Consider the following 22,286-nt stretch of genomic DNA (forward strand, 5'->3'; position numbering starts at 1 on the left):
ACTCACCCTCCTTGTAAAGGAGAGAGGTTGCTCCATTTCTCCAAGTGCAATAATATCTCTCTCTTTCTTTCTAACTTGTTTGTTCTTACTGGCCCGAGGCCGCCTCAATATTTGTCGTCCTCTTATTTATTCTTCACTATACTGCTCAATATTGGCCGTATAGAGCCTTGCTCAACAATATCCTTAATTGTTATCCCATTCCCGGCTGCCCCCGATACCTCGATCTCGACCCGAACCTGGACCCCGAGGTCCCCATCGATCAACCTATCGACCGGGCATCAGGCCCTTCGGTTTGATCACTGCCTCGTTTTAGCTCGCACTTTATTGTTAAACTTAATATTATTAGCATCAACTGCTTTAACAACTAGCTCGGGAATAGATCACGTATTTTTAGAATCTCATTTACAAATTTAATTGTTATTACCATTTTCACGGTAAACATCGTTTCATGGCGAAGCCATATGTTTCAGTGCAGCATCGGCTTCAAACAATTATACATAAAGCGATCCCAACAAGAAGCGACTGATTGATTGAATTTCATCTTTAAGGACTTAGATTTTTTTTTTTTTTGGATAAGTAAGGTAATTTATTAATAGAGGTATTTGAATTTCACCTTTAAGTGGCTTTATTTTGGGGATAAGTAAAGGTATATTTTATTTTTATTGTTATAAGAAGTCAAGGTATTGTATATTGGTTGCTCAAACTAGTTATTTTAATTTGAAATTTGCTTATAATAGTATAAAATTAATATACATTTTGCATTTTTTAATTAAATGAAAATTGTGCGTTTCACTTAAAAAAGTGTTCACTTCCCTTCTCTTTTCGCCTCAAACCTTGTGGACCTCGTCGCTTTTTTGCTTTAAAACGATGGATGATATTATAGGGTGATATGATCAACAACATCTATAATATTTGATCACCAACTACAGACTGAACTAAATTGTGTTTCATCAGCTATTTCAAACAGTAGTCAGTAGATTTTGCCTTCGACCTAGACAAACTTGGCAACAGTAATTAGGTCTGTCTTCTAATATTAATTTGCACCTATAAGGTTTAAGTACCCATGAACAAATGTTTGAAAGAAAAATATTTAGCGAAGAGTCAAAGTGCAGTGATATGAAGTATGAACACTAAATCAGATTGTGAAGAATTATATTATCACTGTATTGTTGAATTTGGATGTCAATGATGATGCGGGCCGAGTGGAGTGCGTGAATGCTTTACATGGAATGGGCTCTTATTCTTACAAGCCTAGGAAACTTTCTTTGGATCTTGAAAATAGAAAGACGCCTCCAACAAAGCCTTCAATTGAGGAACCCCCGGTGTTGGAGTTGAAGCCATTACCTCCACACCTTAAGTATGAATTCTTGGGCTCTAATTCAACTTTACCAGTTATTCTCTCCTCTTGTCTTACTAACATGCAGGTTGTCGCCACATTGGCGGTGCTCAAAAAGCGAAAAAAGGCAATTGGATGGACTCTAGCTAATATTCGGGGAATAAGCCCCGCATTCTGTATGCACAAGATTATTCTTGAAGATGATGCAAAACCCTCCTTAGAACATCAAAGGAGGTTGAACGAGGCAATGCAAGAAGTTGTGAAAAAAGAGGTGATCAAGTGGTTAGATGTCGGTGTGGTGTATCCTATCTCTGATAGCTCATGGACTTCTCCAGTGCAATGTGTGCCGAAGAAAGGTGGTATGACCGTGGTGACCAATGCTAATAATGAACTTATTCCAACCCGGACAGTGACCGAATGGAGGGTGTGCATGGACTACCGCAAGCTGAACAAGGTGACCCGCAAGGATCACTTCCCATTGCCTTTCCTGGACCAGATGCTTTATCGCCTTGCTGGGCGTACCTTCTATTGTTTCTTGGATGGTTATTCAGGGTACAATCAAATTTTGATAGCTCCCGAGGATCAGGAGAAAACAACCTTTACTTGTCCATATGGCACCTTTGCTTTCTCTCGGATGCCCTTTGGGTTGTGCAATGCACCGACAACATTCCAACGGTGTATGATGGTCACTTTTACCGATATGGTGAAAGATATTATGGAGGTGTTCATGGACGACTTCAGTGTTGTGGGTGATTCATAGTGCTTGAACAATTTGGATAGAGTTTTGGCCCGGTGTGAAGACACCAATCTTGTGCTGAATTGGGAAAAATATCACTTCATGGTTGAGGAGGGCATAGTTTTGGGTCATAAAATTTTAAAGAATGGTATTGAAGTTGACAAAGCCAAGATAGAGGTGATTTCAAGGCTTCCTCCCCCCACTTCTGTCAAGGGGGTGAGGAGTTTTCTTGGGCATGCAGGGTTCTACCGGCGATTTATCAAGGACTTTTCGAAGGTCATTAATCCCTTGTGTAAGTTGCTAGAAAAGGATAGTAAGTTCGTGTTTGATGAGAGATGTATGCAAGCCTTTGAACTTCTCAAGCATAAGTTGACAAACACCCCAATCACTACCGCACCCAATTGGAGCTTGCCTTTCGAGCTCATGTGCGACGCGAGTGATGTTGCGGTTGGGGCAGTTTTGGGTCAAAGAGTGAACAAAATATTTCATCCAGTGTACTATGCGAGCAAGACTATGAATGAAGCTCAAAAGAACTACACGGTGACGGAGAAAGAATTGTTGGCTATTGTGTTCGCAATGGAAAAATTTCGGCCATATCTTATGGGAGCCAAAGTCATAGTGCACACCGATCATGCCGCCCTTAGGTACTTGATGACAAAGAAAGACTCCAAGGCAAGGTTGATGCGATGGGTGTTACTACTTCAAGAGTTTGATCTAGAAATTGTGGACCGGAAGGGTAGTGAAAACCAAGTTGCGGACCATTTGTCCCGCTTGGAGGAGGAAGGAAAGGCCATGTGATGGCCTAGAGATCAATGATGCATTTCCCGATGAGCAACTACTTTCCGTGTCTATGAGTGATATGCCATGGTTTGCGGATATTGCTAATTTCCTTTTGACTGGCATCATCCCGTGTGAGCTCTCTTCTAACCAAAGGAAGAAGCTCAAACGGGATAGTCTGGACTTCTATTGGGACGAGCCATACTTGTTCCAGATTTGCACCGACGGAGTGATCCGGAGGTGTGTACCTGAGGAGGAGCAATTTAGCATTCTAGGGGCTTGTCATTCCTCCCCCTATGGTGGCCATCATGGAGGGGCGAGGACGGCTTCAAAAGTTCTAAGTTGTGGTTTTTATTGGCCAACCTTGTTCAAAGATGCAAGTGATCTAGTAAAAAGGTGTGATCAATGTCAACGAGCGTGCGGGATTTCCAAGAAAGATGAGATGCCTCTAAACACCATTCTCGAAGTTGATATCTTTGATGTATGGGGTATCGATTTTATGGGCCCTTTTGTAAGCTCGTGCGGAAACACTTACATTCTTGTAGCGGTTGATTATGTCTCAAAATGGGTTGAGGCCGTGGCCTTGCCCAACAATGAATCTAGGAGTGTGGTGGCATTTCAAAAGAAGAGCATTTTCACAAGGTTTGGCACTCCTCGGGCAATTATTAGTGATGGAGGATCGCATTTTTGTAATAGAGCTTTTGATGCCTTGCTTTCCAAGTATGGTGTCAACCACAAAGTGTCTACGCCTTATCGTCCTCAAGCAAGTGCTCAGGTTGAAGTGTCCAACAGGGAGATCAAGAGCATTTTGTCCAAAACTGTCAATGCCAATAGGACCGATTGGTCTAAAAAGTTAGATGATGCTCTATGGGCTTACTGGACCGCTTACAAGACTCTAATTGGTATGTCGCCGTACTGGTTGGTGTTTGGGAAAGCATGTCATTTACCAGTGGAGTTGGAGCATAAGGCCATGTGGGCCTTGAAGAAGTTTAATCTTAATTGGGATATAGCTGCTAATCTTCGGGTGGAGCAACTCAATGAGCTTGATGAATTTAGGTTCCATGCCTACTCTAGTTTGTCCCTGTATAAGGATAAAATGAAATACCTTCATGACAAATATACTCGGGGCAAGGAGTTCAAGGTGGGAGATTTGGTGCTCTCATTCAATTCTCGACTAAGGTTGTTCCCGGGAAAGCTGAAGTCAAAGTGGAGCGGACCATTTGAAGTAGTGTGTGAGACCCCGTTTGGTGCTCTTGATTTAAAGAACAAAAGTGGGGATGTTTTTAGAGTGAATGGAAGCACTATTTGGGGAAGTTTGATGATAGCCATGTGGTGGCTCTTGTGCATTTCAAATGATTGGATGGTAACATGCGTCGTACCGCGATGTTAAATCAGGCGCTTCTTGGGAGGCAACCCATGTGTTTTTATTCTTGTTTTTCTTTGATTTTCATTGTAGTGTAGGATTGATTTTTGGGCTAACTGTTTGTGAGATGTTACAGGATTGAGTTGATGCAATGCAGGACATAGTGGACAAAAATGATCAGGTCTTTGAAGTTATCAGTGCGGCCGCAGTCCATTCTGTGCGGACCGCAGTGAAGAAAATATGAAAATGCAACTCTCTGAAGTTTGCCACTGCGGCCGCACAACATTTTGTGCGTTCTGCGGTGGACCTCTACGGCCGCAGTCCATTTTGTGTGGACCGCAGAGCGTTGCCTTCTCAAGCTTGAACAAAACTGTGCAGTGCGGACCGCCGTCCATTTTATGCGGTCCGCACTGGTTGGTGAGACTGGGCCCCAGGTCCTTTTCTATAAATAGGGCTTGAGGCCCTCCTTTTACCGTTTTCGCACCTTGAACTCTCAGAACCCTAAAAATCACTGTTCATCATCTATTTTGTTTGCAATCAACTGCTTGGACTTGTTATTCTTCATTAACTCTCACATCTGGTACCATTACTTGCTTTTTAATTGATCAATTTTTTTAATTTTCTCTTAATTTTCTTTTTTCTTGTCTTTCATTCTTATCTTCCCTTATTTTCTTCAATTGATTAGGTTAGGATTGTTAATTTTTAGGTTAAAATAGACATAGATAGTTAAAATCAATGGGTAATCATGTAGGGACACTACTTAGGTGAAAAATTGGACCCAAAATCAAGATATGTGAAACCCTAAGTTAGTGCCACCGTAAGGCGCCCTGTGCGGACCGCGATCATTTTTGTGCGGTCTGCGGTGCCCTTGTGCGGTCCGCAATACCATTTTGTGCGGACCGCACTGATGAACTAGGATTACTGAACCTCAGACAGTGCGGTCGCACTACATTTTGTGCAGACCGCACTAGCCCAGTGCGGCCGCAGTTGATATTGTGCAGTCCGCACTGCCTTGATACAGAGAGTGGGTAGTCTAAACCCCACCTCTGTGCGGACCGCGGTTGATTTTGTGCGGTCCGCGGTGACCTCAGTGCGGCCGCAGTTGATTTTGTGCGGTCCACACTGGGTGAATCTGCAACATTTTTTTTGTTCTGATTCTGCAACTCTGTGCTTAACTGATGATGCTGATACTAACAGTTCAATTGATCATGATTGCAGACAATGGTGAGGCAACGAGGTAAACAACCGGGCAGAGGAGAATCCTCCCGGGGAGGGAAGAAGAAGATGATAAAACTCACTCCCCAAGCTCGGGAAAATATTAAAAGGACCAGAAAACTGATAAAAGCTGCTGATAGAGTTGCTTCCCATTCCTCGGGGAGTGAGTATGAGCCATCACGGGACATTTCTTCGGACTCCGTGTCAGAATACATGGAAGACTGGCCGGAGAGACCTAGGCTAAGAGACACTCCTCCTCGTGGAAAAGAGGCCCTTCGATGTCAAAGTCAAAGCGAAGGCCCCTTTTTCCTCGTACAACATGCAGTGGGATGACAACACGAGCAAGAACTTCAATGGTACAGCTACTGCTCCAACTGGCCAGTCTAAAGAGCCAGTTGTGGTAGTGGCTCCTGCTGAGCCTACCTCGACTTCCACAGATATCCTTCCCGGTCCTTCCACATCCACAGCCACTCCTACTGGTCCATCCACCTCAGCAGGCCTGGGGATCCCATCTTCCCGGGCCCATCCCATTACTGCCCACAGATTGAGCCAGACACTTCTAAGTATCAACAACTGGATGCAGACTGCCTTATCCAAATTGTCCATTTTGACCACCAATGTAGAGGCTCAGTCGGCACCTCCAGCTCCACAGGTTCCACAGTCCATAGAGGATGCTCTTAAGGAGATGTTAGACCACCAGAAGAAAATCCTCGACAATCATTAGAAGCTTGCAGAGGCAGTTGATCCACACAGCAAAGCTCTCAAGGAGCTTGCGAGGAAGCACAAAAAGCCGAGGAAGACACGAGCCTCCAAGGAGTCCGTGAAGGAGCTGAGAGAGGATTTTGACAGGCTGAAGGCAGATCACCTGCTTTTAGATTTATTGCTCTAGGACCAAGCACCAGCAGAACATCCCCAGCTGGAGCAGTTACAGAGGCCTCCCAAGAGGAGGGGATGATCCCTAGAGCTGATGAAGCAGTCATCCAGCTGGCAGACCCACAGGAGACATCCTCCAGTCAGCCACAGGGTGCACTACCTCGGAGCTTGTCCAGGTCCAGGCCCAGGTTCCAGCAGCAGAGCAACAGGACACAGGGAACCAGTCTGAGGTTCCCGAGCATAGAGAGGACCCAGGGACCACACATGAGCCTATGCAGACAGACATGCCATAGGGAGTTTCCTTATAACCTTATCCCTCTCTCTTTTTGATGCTTTAATTAGACTAGTTGGCATTGGGGACAATGCCAGCTTTCATTTGAGGGGGTAGGCCCTACATTTTGGATGATTGTATATATTTAACAATTTTTATGCTTTCTTGATTTTTCATCTTTGGTTTGTATATATTTTTAACATTTAGATACATTTCTCGCACTTTTATTTTACTTTGGATCTGTATATAAAGTTATGTTACATTGTAGATATTCATCCCATCTATTGTATATTCGACAAATCCCCTCTTGTATATATTCATTTTACTTTCCACAAATTTTTCGTTTTTAGCTTTTTAGTTGTGATTCGTGGCTTCTTGTTTTGAAATTTGCAATAAGCCTTTGGTTTTCTTAATGCCACGGTTCTTTCCAAAGGTGGAGTGTTGTGTGAACCGGGTGGCTCTTCCCAATGATAGATGGCGTGACAACCTTCTTAAGGGTTTGAGACCGTTTTTCTTTTTGTTTTTGGCGTGATAACTAGGGATTTTGACGCATTTTATACTCCTTCTTGCTTATGCTTTGATTAGAAATTCATACAAAATAGTCCCGAAAAGGCTCATAAGTTGTACTTGATTGCAGGTTTGATCATCAAAGTGACAAGATGTCAAAGATCAGCTCAAAAGTAGTAAAACTTGCACAAGTGCCAAAGACAAGACAAGCTCAGCAAAACAGGCCCAGTGCGGCCGCACACCACTTTGTGCGGTCTGCACTAGGAGATTCAGAGAGGCTAATTTCCAGGCTAAGAGGCAGTGCAGCCGCACTAGGTTTTGTGCGGTCCGCACTGAAGGCAATGCGGACGCAGTCAATTTAGTGCGGTCCGCAGAGCCAAGAATCAGAGAACTTGCAATTTGGAGTTTTCAAGCCAATGCGTTCCGCAATCCATTTTATGCGGACCGCACTAGAAGCCTTAGCGGCCACAGACCATTCTCTGCGGTCCGCGATGCCAAGATTCAGAGAGCTGTTTTTCAAGGCCAAAGCCCAAGTGCGGACCGCGGTCCATTTTGTGCGGTCCGCACTAACCCCGCAGGGGCATTTTGTCCAAATTTTTCATCCCAGTATAAATAGTTTCTTTTTCCATTTTTGGGGTATTAGATATTGTAATTAAGCAGCTGCACTCGTGGGTTCGAGGGGTAAAGCTATAGTTGAAGCATGAATTGTGTTCGTGGAATCGAGGTAACTGTTTGGCACTAGGTGCCACAGCCCGCCCAGCCATAGGTGCCATAGTTCAGGCACTAGGTGTTCCATAGCCCGCCCAGCCAGCTAGAGGTGGGGGTAGAGGTGCTAGAGGTGGAGGTAGAGGTATTAGAGGTGGAGCTCAAGCCGCTAGAGGTAGCGGCCAGCCAGCAGCAGGCCGTCCCAGAGATGTAGTTCAGGGTGGTGGGGCCCAGCCCCGATGTTATGCTCTTCCAGCCAGGCCCGAGGCTGAGGCTTCCGATGCAGTTATTACAGGTACCGTTATGGTTTGTGATAGAGATGCTTCAGTGTTATTTGATCCAGGGTCTACGTACTCGTATGTGTCATCCTATTTTGAGCCGTATCTGGTTATGCCTAGTGATTCTTTGAGTGATCTTGTTTATGTGTCTACACCGGTGGGTGATTTTATTGTGGTAGATCGAGTCAATCGCTCTTGTATAGTCGTGATTGGGGTTCTTGAGACTCGTGTAGATTTGTTGCTTATGGACATGGTTGATTTTGATATCATATTGGGGATGGACTAGTTATCATCTTACCGCGCTATCTTAGACTGTCATGCCAAGACTGTGATCTTAGCCTTACCGGGTTTACCTCGTTTAGAGTGGAGAGGGACTCCTGGTCATTCTACCCGCAGTGTGATCTCTTATGTGAAGGCTCGGCGTATGGTCGAGAAGGGGTGTTTGGCCTATTTGGCATATGTTCGTGATTCTAGTGCTGAGGTCCCTTCTATTGATTCTATGCCCGTTGTTCGTGAGTTTCCTGAGGTTTTCCTTTCAGACCTGCCGGGTATGCCACCCGACAGGGTTATTGACTTTTGCATTGATTTGGCTCCAGGCACTCAGCCCATTTCTATCCTGCCGTATCGTATGGCCCCACCTGAGTTGAAAGAGTTGAAGGAGCAGTTGCAAGACTTGCTCGAGAAGGGTTTCATTAGACCAGTGTTTCGCCTTGGGGTGCGCCGATGTTGTTTATTAAGAAGAAGGATGGATCGATGTGAATGTGTATTGATTACCGGCAATTGAACAAGGTTACAATTAAGAATAAGTATCCGCTGCCGAGGATTGATGATTTGTTCGATCAACTTCAGGGTGCCAAGGTGTTTTCGAAGATTGAGCTGAGATCTGGCTACCATCAGTTGAGGATTAGGGCATCCGATGTCCCTAAGACAGCTTTCCGCACTCGGTACGGGCATTATGAGTTCTTGGTGATGTCATTCAGGTTGACAAATGCCCCAGCAGTTTTTATAGATTTGATGAACCGAGTGTTCAGGCCTTACTTGGACTCGTTCGTGATAGTCTTCATTGATGATATTTTGATATATTCCCGCAGCCGGGAGGAGCACGAGCAGCATCTTAGAGTTGTTCTTCAGACTTTGAGGGATAGTCAGTTATATGCTAAGTTTTCGAAGTGTGAGTTCTGGCTGACTTCAGTTGTATTCCTGGGTCATGTTGTGTCAGCAGAGGGTATTCCGGTTGATCCGAAGAAGATTGAGGCAGTCAAGAACTGGCCTAGACCAGCATCAGCAACAGAGATCCGGAGTTTCTTGGGTTTGGCAGGTTAGTATCGTCGGTTCGTGGAGGGGTTTTCATCTATCGCAGCCCCGATGACCAGGTTGACCCAGAAGGGTGCCCAGTTGAGATGGTCGGATGAGTGTGAGGTGAGCTTTCAGAAGCTCAAGACAGCTTTGACTACGGCACCGGTGTTGGTTTTGCCCACAATTTCAGGGCCTTATACAGTTTATTGTGATGCATCTCGTATTGGACTTGGAGCAGTTTTGATGCAGGATGGCAAGGTCATTGCCTATGCTTCGCGGCAGTTGAAGATTAATGAGAAGAACTATGCAGTTCATTATTTGGAGTTGGCAGCCATTGTTCACGCATTGAAGAATTGGAAGCATTATCTATATGGCGTGGCATGTGAGGTGTTCACGGATCACAAGAGTTTTCAGTATTTGTTCAAGCAAAAGGAGTTGAATTTGAGGCAGATGAGGTGGTTGGAGTTGTTGAAGGATTATGATATCACCATCTTATATCATCCGGGAAAGGCCAATGTGGTGGCCGATGCTTTGAGTAGGAAGTCACCCAGCATGGGCAGTCTTGTTTATATTCCGGTCGGTGAGAGACCGCTTGCTTTGGATGTTTAGGCTTTGGCCAACCAGTTCGTGAGGTTGGATGTTTATGAGCCAGGCGTGCGCTAGCTTGCGCAGTCGCTCGTTCTTCATTATTGGAGTGTATCTGAGATCGGCAGTATGATGATCCCCCTTTGTGTGTCCTTAGAGACACGGTGCAGCGCGGAGGTGCGAAGCAGGTTACCCTAGGTGATGATGGAGTTTTGAGACTGCAAGGTCGAGTTGTGTACCTAATGTGGATGGTCTTCGAGAGTTGATTTTAGAGGAGGCCCATAGCTCCCGGTACTCTATTCATCCGGGCACCGCGAAGATGTATTAGGACTTGCGGCAGCATTATTGGTGGCGGAGAATGAAGAAGGATATCGTTGCATATGTGGCTCGGTGTATGAATTGTCAGCAGGTTAAGTACGAGCATCAGAGGCCTGGTGGTTTGTTCCAGAAGATTGAGATTCCTGAGTGGAAGTGGGAGCGTATCACTATGGATTTCGTTGTTAGATCCCACGGACTCAGAAGAAGTTCGATGCAGTGTGGGTCATTGTTGATAGGATGACCAAGTCAGCGCATGTCATTCCTGTGGCAGTCTCATATACTTCCGAGAGGTTAGCCGAGATCTATATCCGGGAGATTGTTCGTCTTCATGGTGTGCCCGTGTCTGTTATTTCGGACCGAGGTACGCATTTTACCTCATATTTCTGGAGAGCAGTTCAGCGAGAGTTGGCCACACGGGTTGAGTTGAGCACATCGTTTCATCCTCAGACGGGCGGGCAGTCCGAGCGGACTATCCAGATTTTGGAGGATATGCTCCGAGCTTGTGTCATTGACATTGGAGGCTCGTGGGATCAATTTTTGCCTTTAGCAGAGTTTGCCTACAACAACAGCTACAAGTCGAGTACCCAGATGGCTCCTTATGAGGCTTTGTATGGTAGGCGGTGTCGGTCGCCGGTTGGATGGTTTGAGCCGGGAGAGGCTCGGTTGTTGGTTACGGATCTGGTCCGGGATGCCTTGGACAAGGTCGGGATCATTCATGATAGGCTTCGTACAGCTCAGTCCAGGCAAAAGAGTTATGCCGATCGCAAGGTCCATTTGAGATTCTTGATCGAGTGGGAGAGGTGGCTTATAGACTTGCATTGCCACTGAGCTTATAAGCCGTTCATCCAGTGTTTCATGTGTCCATGCTTTGGAAATATAACGGCGATCCATCCCACGTGTTAGATTTCAGCACTGTCCAGTTGGACAAGGACTTGTCTTATGAGGAGGAGTCGGTAGCCATTCTAGACCGGCAGGTTCGTCAGTTGAGAGCGAAGAGTTTTCCTTCTGTTCGTGTTCAGTGGAGAGGTCAGCCTCCTGAGGCATCGACCTGGGAGTACGAGTCCAATATGCAGAACCGTTATCCCCATCTTTTCCCCGACTCAGGTACTTCCTTCTTCTGTCCGTTCGAGGACGAACGGTTGTATTAGAGGTGGAGGATGTCATGACCCAAATGGTCATCACTTGTTTTAAATTGAATTCTACGTTTCGAGGCCTTAAAAACCTCTTTTAGCATCGCCTCGATTTGCATGCGCAGTCCGAGCACGTAGCCGGAAAGCCTATATGTGAAAATTTGTGAAAAATGATAAATTTTGACTATAAAATGAATTAATTTAACATTGGTCAACGTTTTAGGTAAACGGACCCGGACCCGTGATTTGACGGTCCCAGAGGGTCCGTAGGAAAATATGGGACTTGGGCGTGTGCGCAGAATCGAATTCCGAGGTCCCAAGCCTGAGAAATGAATTTTTAAAGAAAATTATTTTCTGAAATTGTTTAAAGGATTTGGAAATGAATTTGATTAGAACATGCTGGTATCGGGCCCGTATTTTAGTTCCGGCGCCCGGTACAGGTCTTATATATGATTTAAGATAATATTGTGAAGTTTGGTAAGAAACGGAATCCATTTGACGTGATTCAGACCTTAAATGAATATTTGATGTTTAAAGAAGTTTTGGAAAATTTCATTGATCTTGAGGTTTAATTTGATGTTCATGATGTTATTTTGCTGATTTGAGTGCACGAATAAGTCCGTAGGATGTTTTTGAGGTTGTGTGCATATTTGGTTTGGAGCCCCGAGGGCTCGGGTGAGCTTTGGATAGGCCCCGGGGTGCATTTTGAACTTAAAAAATTGCAGGTTTTTCAGTTGTGCATAGCAGGCCTGCAGGCCTCGCATTTGCGAAGCCTAGCTCGCAAATGCGATATCGCAAATGCGAGCGGCTTGTCGCAATTGCGAAAGAAGCCCAGGCCAGCTCCCTCTCGCAAATGCGAGATTTTTCTTCACAAATGTGAAGTTTCCCATTTGGCCAGGGATCGCAAATGCGACCAATGCGTTGCAAATGCGAAGTCGCAAATGCGACTGTGTTTCGCAAATGCGAAAGTCCAGATTTTCTTAAGGGTTCGCAAATGCGGACCCTGTTTCGCATTTCCCATATCAGCAGAGGTCGGGGTTCGCAATTGCAAACCCCTGTTCGCAATTCCCACATCTAAGACCTGCAACTTTTATACTTAGACGAATTTTAACCTATTTTCATATTCTCTCAAAACATAAACACACTTAGGCGATTTTTCAAGGATTTCTTCTTCTCCAAATCAATTGTAAGTCGTTTTTAACTAACTTTCTTCAATTCTTATCATCTTTCAACATGATTTCAACTTCAAATCAAAGATTTTTATGGGGAAATTGGGTGTTTTGGGTAGAACCTAGGTTTTTCAAAAATTGGGAATTTGGACCTCGATTTGAGGTCTGATTTCAAAACAAACTATATATTTGAGTTCGTGAGGGAATGGGTGATCGGGTTTTGGTTCGAACCTCGAGTTTTGACCATGTGGTCTCGGGGGCGATTTTTGACTTTTTGGGTAAAACTTTGAAAAACTCATTTTCATGCATTGGGGTTGATTCATTTAGCGTTTATTGATGTAATTAAGTAACTTATGACTAGATATGAACGAATTGGTGGTGGAATCGAGGGGTAAAGCTATAGTTGAAGCGTGAATTGTGTTCCTGGCATCGAGGTAAGTGTTTGGCCTAACCTTAGCTTGAGGGATTAGGAGTTGTGTCTATTTGCTACATGTTAATTGTGGAGTACGACATGTAGGCATGGTGACGAGTATCTATACGTCGGTGTCAAGCATGCCCGTGAGTCTTGTGTTATAAATTGTTATAACTCCGTTGTGGTTTATTGTGCCTCAAATGTTATTATCATCATTGTTCCCTTGCCGGGATGTTTGTTAGATATCATTGTTCCCTTGCCGGGATGTTGTTGAAATATTAATGTTCCCTTGCTGGGAAGTTATTATGTTGTTATTGTTCCCTTGGCGGGATTCCTTGTGATTATTATTGGTTGTAAATGGGAGCGGGTGGTACGCCTACCACAAGATATAATGAAATGGGAGCGGGTGGTACGCCTATCACAAGATATAATGAAATGGGAGCGAGTGGTACGCCCACCACAAGATATAATAAAATGGAAGTGGGTGGTATGCCTACCACAAGACATAATAAAATGGGAGCGGGTGGTACGCCTACCACAAGATACATGAAATGGGAGCGGGTGGTACACCTACCACGAGATTCATGAACTGGGAGCGGGTGGTACGCCTACCACGAGATACATGAACTGGGAGCGGGTGACACGCCTGCCACAAGATATGAGAAATGGGATCAGGTTGCACGCCTGCAACAAGATGTGAAAAGAAAGTGAAATCTGTTTTTGTTTCCTTATTCTTGTTAGTGGTTGGATTTTGATCCCTTTATAATTCTCTTGATATTGTGTTTTTACCTGTTATCCCCCGAAGCATGTTTTCCCCTCCCATCTTTACTTGTTTACTTCTTTATTTCTTTTCCGATGTATATATATATTTGAACTGCACAGGTTTATGTGGTAGTCTGGTCCTAGTCTCGTCACTACATCACCGAGGTTAGGCTAGGCACTTACCAGCACATGTGGTCGGTTGTGCTGATACTACACTCTGCACTCTTTTGTGCAGATCCCAGTGCTGTTGACTTCAGACAGTAGATCTGTTGGCTACCTTCAGTCCACGCGGAGATCTAAGGTAGACCTGCAGGCGTCCGCAGGCCCTGGCGTCTCCTCTATCTTCTATTCCCTGTTTCATTTTCCTTATTTCAGAAACAGTGTACTGTTATTTCTTCAGACTTTGTGTGTAGTGAATCTTAAACTGTCTGTGACAGTGTGACACCAGGTTTTGGGTGGTTAAGGCTTGAGTAATTGTAATAGACATAGATTCCCGGTATTTGATTTCATTATTTTCTTCCGCTTAATTTTAACTTTCCGCTGTTTATACGTTATCGCTTTGTGTTTGATAAAAAGGAATAAATGGATAATGAAGTAATTAGTTTTAAAGAATTGATTTGCCTAGCTCACATTAGTAGGCGTTATCACGACTTCCGAGGGTGGGAAATCTGGGTCGTGACATAGAGCCCCTTTGTTTCGTCTGAAAACCCCTCTAAGATCTAGATATCACTTTTCTAAATTCTCCTGCTTCTCAAATTAGTTCATGATTTCGTGGAATTATGTGACTTCACTCACATAACGAATCCCTGGTTAATCAATTTGCAGTTGAAAAACCAATAAAGTGTTTGTCAGATTGAAATAAAGAAACATTAATTATCAAGAAATAATTATTGTTTTCTGATCACAAAACTACATTAATTTGCCAAAACATATCCGAGGACTTATCGCGCGTTGTTGGAATTAGGGAACTACCGATAAGCAGCAGATATTTGCAGTAAAATACCTCTGGATGTTGATGAAAGTTTAGCTTATTAGGAAAGGAATTAGAAAATTATAAAGGATGTGGAATATACTTATTTTATACTATATAGAAGAAGAGCGAGTCTTCAAACTTTTTTTGTGTGGTAATTAATTAATTTTTATTACTAGGGAGAAAATGAATTACAAGCAAAGCAAAAAACCCTAAAAAGTTGGACAGGACAATAACTTTAGTTTCCTTCTAACTCAACGACCCCCTAACACAACTCGCATATACCATCTTCTTATTACTGATTCAAGGCAGTCGAGTGCACTAAGCTCCCGCTATGCGCGGAGTTCAGGAAAGAACCGGACCACAAGGCTATTGTTGCTGCCAAACACACACGCAAGTATACATGATCGTGTTATATATCGTATTGCTGTAATTAAATAAAACAGTAATCTTTCTGAAAAATAAAACATAAAGTTAGTAGAAACAATTCTGAAAAATAATATTCGAACTTCAAAATAATTTTTGAAATGTTGAAGGAACAAATCGAGCCCACTGAATACACAGTGTGTCCTTAAGGAAATTATTCCCCTCAAGTACCCGAGGTTATGGAATATATCCTCCCAGGATAGAACGATTTAACTCACCAGTGTATCGGTACCTAAAACTCTGGTGATCGGCGAACCACTCGATGGTCGTAAAACACACTGGAATATTTTGTGCAGGAGAAGAAGAAGATTCACAAAATTTAGTAAGTAAATATTCTGGGATCTGAAGGTCTATTTATAGCCAACTTGGTGATGTTTCTGAAGAGGTTTGCAACCTTTCAGAATAGTCATGACTGTTGGAACAGGTGTGATCCTCTGAAGAGGTTTGCAACCTTTCAGAACAGTCATGGCTGTTGGAACAGGTGTGACCCTATGAAGAGGTTTGCAACCTTTCAGAATAGTCATGGTGTTAAGGAAATTTTTACGGGAATTTAAAATGAATTTAAATTAATCCAGGAAAAGAAAAACGGGCTAGACCAGACCGGGTCGCGGGTCATCCCTCCATTTCTTTTTCCACCATTTTCCATTCACACCTCTTTGTTATTATTTATTAAATCAAAAACCCAACAATCCCCCACATGAATGGGGAATGGCATAAAACTTAAAGGAATGCACGGATGTGTATGTGTTTTACAAACAAGAATTGATTGCATCTGGATAAGTAGGTTTCCCATTGAACTTTCCGTAGTAACTTATATTCGGATATACTCGGTCAATCGGTAGATTTGATATCTTTGAACCGTCGAGACTTTGTTGTATAACCTAGACAACATAAAGTCACACAATTAATCATTAACCATCTATTGGTTCTCACGGTTGTGTTCGTTTCAGCCATGAACACCGCCTGGTTTCATGAGTGCTTAGAGAATGGGCCTTTACTTTTCATTCTCCTTGAACCGGCTTACACTTCACACTCACATAGGTGATTCCTAAACGCGTAATTCTAAAGACACACTATCTGGTCATATCCTGCCAGACTTAGCAAATCATTAAAAAGCTTTAAGCTTTATTGACTCATCAAAAAAGCCTTAATGCTTTACCTCGTTTTTTGAACAATTGTCTTCATCACGAGAATGGGTTGAGTTAGTTGACAATATTGAACCGTCATTCATAACTTTGTTTGATCTCTTTGAACCTAGCTCTTTGGATCTCCAGTCTGCTAGGTAGAGTTACCGACACTGATGACTTGTCCTACGGCCTTTAACCCCACTTCCTTTTGATGATCTTTCAACTGCCTCTCTAGATAGGCCTTTTGTAAGTGGATCCGACCGTTATCTCTTGACTTTACGTAGTCAATTGTGATAAAACCACTAGAGAGTAGTTGTCTAACGGTATTGTGTCTCCGTCGGATATGACGAGATTTTCCGTTATACATAACGCTCCCTGCCCTACCTATTGCCGCTTGACTATCACAATGTATACATATAGGTGCCAGAGGTTTGGGCCGAAATGGAATACCTTCCAAGAAATTCCGGAGCCATTCATCTTCCTCACCGGCCTTGTCTAAGGCTATAAACTCAGCCTCCACTGTAGAGCGGTCAATGCACATTTGTTTGGACGATTTTCAAGACATCGCTCATCCACCGACTGTTTAGAATCGGTTGAACCGGTGATCTAATTTGCATCACTATACCCCTCTATTATCGTGGGATACTTATTATAGTGCAAAGCATAATTTGGAGTATATTTCAAATACTTCAAAACTCATTTCATTGTCATGAACGTTCAATGCAAACTTCCTTATGTTGTAGACTAATACGTCTCGATTTTCGATTGCATATCAGATTATTGACTACACTTAATGTAGTAATTATAACAACAACTGGAATGATTGGCATCAGTTGTGGCCACAACCTTTTAATATATAACACATTTCGTAATCATTCCGCCATTTTCAAGCATTTGTATGCTATTCATTCATATGTCTATATGATATGCAAATTATAGCACCTCCATTCATGAAACAAATCCAACTTGCAATGGATTTTGGTCATGTTCATCGGTTAGTTCACCTCATTATAGACCAACGTATTAATATATTCGTTCATGAACGATCATGTCTATACAGACATATCTTTCTATGAAAAGACACAACCTTCAAAGTGACATCATTTCATAAAAGAACTAAACAATATAAATTTTCATTAAAGAAAATGACCTTTCGAGAAAGGCATGTGACCAACTTCCGAATTAGCAGTTTCATCAACTAGTCTTTATTAAGACTAAACAACTGATGATTTTACCAACTACTATATCAATGGAGTTCAAAAATTATATAATTTAGACATTACGTCTAACATTGGCTTTTGTCATGCATAAACTAAAAGCCCCCACATTTTAAATATTTCATCAACATATCATATATAATCAAATAATGACTATATGATTTGAAGTATTCTTAATGTAGACACATTTGTTTACACTCATTAATTTTTGAAACCATTTGACAATATTATTTGGTCAAATCTCGCATGTCATTGTTTACTAAACAATTTATCCAAACATTACGACTTTCCCGGTTTCTCGGCCGGAGGAACAACAGTGCGACTTGATGAGGCTATCGTCGTTTGCACCAACAGTCGCAGAAGGAATTCCATTCTCATTTGCCATTTCCTACAGTGAACAACAGAAGAGATCAATTAATGGCAAAACCAAAACAGTAAATAATACTGTATTTAATAAACAGTACGTAATAAAAACAACTGAAGTTTTTATATACTGTTTTACAGAAAAAACGATGAAGTTTTTATGTTCTTCAAATCGTTTTCTGAATTTCAATACCCTGATGAAGTTCTTATATCTTCAAATCAGATTAATAAAGTTCAGACAGAATACAGAATATAATTTAATAATTTCCTTAAGATTGTTATATATTTGTATTGCTGTAATTAAATAAAACAGTAATCTTTCTGAAAAATAAAACATAAAGTTAGTAGAAACAATTCTGAAAAATAATATTCGAACTTCAAAATAATTTTTGAAACGTTGAAGGAACAAATCGAGCCCACTGAATACACAGTGTGTCCTTAAGGAAATTATTCCCCTCAAGTATCCGAGGTTATGGAATATATCCTCCCAGGGTAGAACGATTTAACTCACCAGTGTATCGATACCTAAAACTCTGGTGATCGGCGAACCACTCGATGGTCGTAAAACACACTGGAATATTTTGTGCAGAAGAAGAAGAAGATTCACAAAATTTAGTATGTAAATATTCTGGGATTCGAAGGTCTATTTATAGCCAACTTGGTGATGTTTCTGAAGAGGTTTGCAACCTTTCAGAATAGTCATGACTGTTGGGACAGGTGTGACCCTCTGAAGAGGTTTGCAACCTTACAGAACAGTCATGGCTATTGGAACAGGTGTGACCCTATGAAGAGGTTTGCAACCTTTCAGAATAGTCATGGCTGTTGGAAATTTTTGCGGGAAATTTAAAACGAATTTAAATTAATCCGGGAAAGAAAAACGGGCTAGACCGGACCGGGTCGCGGGTCATCCCTCCATTTCTTTTCCCACCATTTTCCATTCACACCTCTTTTGTTATTATTTATTAAATAACAAACCCAACAATCGTACAAGTAATAGGATTGTAAGTCTGGATATCGTACCCACAGGGACTTGTGATTAACTATCAACTAAATTAAAACCCAAAAAATTAATCTATTCAAACAAATCTTTAAGTATGAATATTTAACTAAAACTAATCTAGAATAGTAAACTATGAAATTAAAGGAAACAAGTCTGCAATTTTAGAGATGAATTCAATGGGAGAAAATATTCTAGAGCTATGAGTTAGCTGACAATCCCGTTGAGTTTTCCACTTAAATCGTCTAATTAATTTATCCGGTTTATTGATTGTCAGGGTTAATATTGCTCGTAGCCTTCTCCAGAAGTATTACTCGCCTATTCAAGCTAACCTAACGCCTATATTCCTATGGAATTAGGATTAACAAGAAAGCATTAATAATTTGCGTATAATAACCAAGCAAGGCGATTAGGTATATCCCTATCCTAACGGCAAATCCGTTCCCGATGCTCGAGTTCAATATCTTGCTCTATTCAATCTTATTTGCAATCTAAAATTCCCTCTTCCGAGTTCAATCTTAGATTCTTAGATAGTATTCAATTGGTGATCAAGCAATCAAGTAATTAAGCGCAAGATTGAATAAATAAACCAATATGATAAAATAATAAGAGCAATTCAAGCTTCAAACTACAACGTCCATGTAGCACCCCACAACTCTAGAACTAATAAGCTATAAAATTAAAGGAAGAGAAGAGAAGAAAAACTAGTTAGAAGCCACCTCCAAGTGGGGTTTGTGTTCGGCCCTCCAAAGTGGCGTGTTCTCCTCCCAAAAATATGTTAGATCTCCTCCTAATTAGGTTAAAAACCCCTTTTATACGAGTTAGGGTCGTGTGTGGCCGAAATAATATGTTCCGGGCAAAACAGGAGAATCACGATGTGCAGGGTCAGTGTCACGACCCAAAATCCCTCCAAAGGAGTCGTGATGGAACCTAGTCTCTAAACTATGTAAGCCTAACATTTTCTGTAATAACATGGATATTTACTAACTTTAAATTTAATTACTCTAAACAAATTATAATTTCCAAAACCGGTGGTACAAGTCATAAGCCTTTCTAAGAGTGGTTATACAAAATAAATACATCACTGTTCCAAAACAAAAGGAAACATATGGAAATAAGTACAATTGAAGGTGACTCCGAGACCTGCGAACGCTGCAGCAGGTTTACCTTGAGTCTCCACCGCAACGACCCGCACAGCTACTATCGATCAAATACCTGGATCTGTACATGAAAATGTACAGAAGTGTAGTATGAGCACACCACAGCGGTGCCCAGTAAGTATCAAGACTAACTTCGGTGGATCAGTGACGAGGAACAGTTCGGACACCTACTGGTCAAATAAATAGAACGGGACATGATAATAAACTATCAACATAAAGATAACAAAGTAATATCAACAACATGGAGAGAACAAACTACAATCAGTAGAAACGATAAAGGACACACGGTTGGAAACGAAAGACAACCAAGGAAATTAACACCAATACAGCTAGAACACCGACAAGTAAATAGGTACTCAATAAGGAAGGCAATGTCAGCTCAATAAATCATATCATTTCTGATGCACAAATTCCAGCCATCTCAAACTCGATGTCTCATATCATAACATCAATTACCAAGCCTTTGGCACACCCGGCACCTCGTGCACACATATTTCTGTCTCACCTTGCGTAACAACGTTCTCATATTGCTCGGTACATAGGGTCCATAACCCATACAATTTAAAATGTTCAAGGAGTCTCATTTACATAACATGAAGTAGGGTACTGCTTTTAAACCAATTAGGAACTTATCAAGAAAAGATGAAGTTACTTTTAGAAATCATTTGAATAAAGAAAGTACCATTTTTAATTAAAATGCAACATCGAATGAATNCCGAATGAATTACCTTTACCATGGGATTTAATAATTTACAACTTAGTAGAAATCCCTTTTTTTTTGTAAGTAGAATACAACCTCAGACGATTTGAGGAAATTTAATTGAGAAACTAATTGAATCAAAAAAATGTAAGAAAATATTGAATATATATATATATATATATATATATATACGGCGAGGTATTGACAACACTATGGGTTCCAACACAAAGGATCACAGCAATAAGGAAATTTTGAACTGTTAAAACACTTGAATTGATAACAACAAATAAATACGGCAAACAGAAAGTGCACGACATCACCCTTCGTGCTTTTACTCTCAATAATATGGCACGGCATCACCCTTCGTGCTTTTACTCTCAATAATGGGGCACGTCATCACCCTTCGTGCTTTACACTCTTCCTCACAATATCATGCACGGCATCACCCTTCGTGCTTTACACTCTTCCTCACCCAAATAATAGAAATAATACATCCTGGCAAGGGAATCAACAATATGAACAATAACATCCCGGCAAGGGAATCAACAATATGAACAATAACATCTCGGCAGGGAATCAACAACAATCCAATCACAAGGAAATTCCACCACCAGGAGTATGATTACATAGCAACAAGAGAATCATGGAGAAACCAAGAAGCGCAATAACCTTAACAAAACAACAAGACATAATAAGCATGTGACAACTACACCGACAATCACAACATTTTGGACACATAGCATATATACACGGGGTCCAAGAGGAATTTCCAATTAAAAGATAACAAAACAATAAGGAGAATTATTAATTCAATTAAGGCAAATAAGGCCAAGTAACAAGTAAGAGTTAGAGGAAGGCTAACAACATCGTATGGAGCATATAGAGGTAAATTATGCAATTAGATAGCTCAATCATAACAGAATACTTCCCACATAATGAACATATGGACTTAAGAACCCTAAAGGTAATTTTCCCACAAATAAGTCCGAGCACACACTCGTCACCTCGCGTGCACGGACTACAATTAGCATGGAAGACTCAAATCCTAAGGGGAAGTCCCCCACACAAGGTTAGGCAAGATACTTACCCCAATCCGGCCAATTCAATACTCAATTTGGCTTTTCCTTTACTAATTCATCGACGCTCGGCTCAATCTAGCCAAAAACAACTTGAATACATCAAACAATGCATGAGAAATTAATTTCAATTAACAAAATTATGATTCTTATACAATTTGCAAAAGGTTAACAAAAGTCAACTCCCCGGGCCCACACCTCGGAACCCGATAAAATTTGCAAAAATCGAACACCCATTCTGCTACGAGTTCACCCATACAAATATTATCTAATTGCGATACCATTTGGTCATTCGAATCATCATTTTATATTTTTGAAAGATTTCACAATTTTCCCCAAATTTTCCTTTGGATTCTCATGAATTTGATGTTAAATCTAAGATATAATCACAAAATATAGTTGGAAGTCGATTAGAGACACTTACCCAATGATTTGGAGAAGTTTGGGTCTTTGGAAAATCGCCTATGGAGGTTTAGGGTTTGAGAAAATTGAAAAATGGGTGAAAATCCCGTAAAAA

Source organism: Nicotiana attenuata, unplaced genomic scaffold (genome assembly GCF_001879085.1).
Source record: "Nicotiana attenuata strain UT unplaced genomic scaffold, NIATTr2, whole genome shotgun sequence".
NCBI lineage: Eukaryota > Viridiplantae > Streptophyta > Magnoliopsida > Solanales > Solanaceae > Nicotiana > Nicotiana attenuata.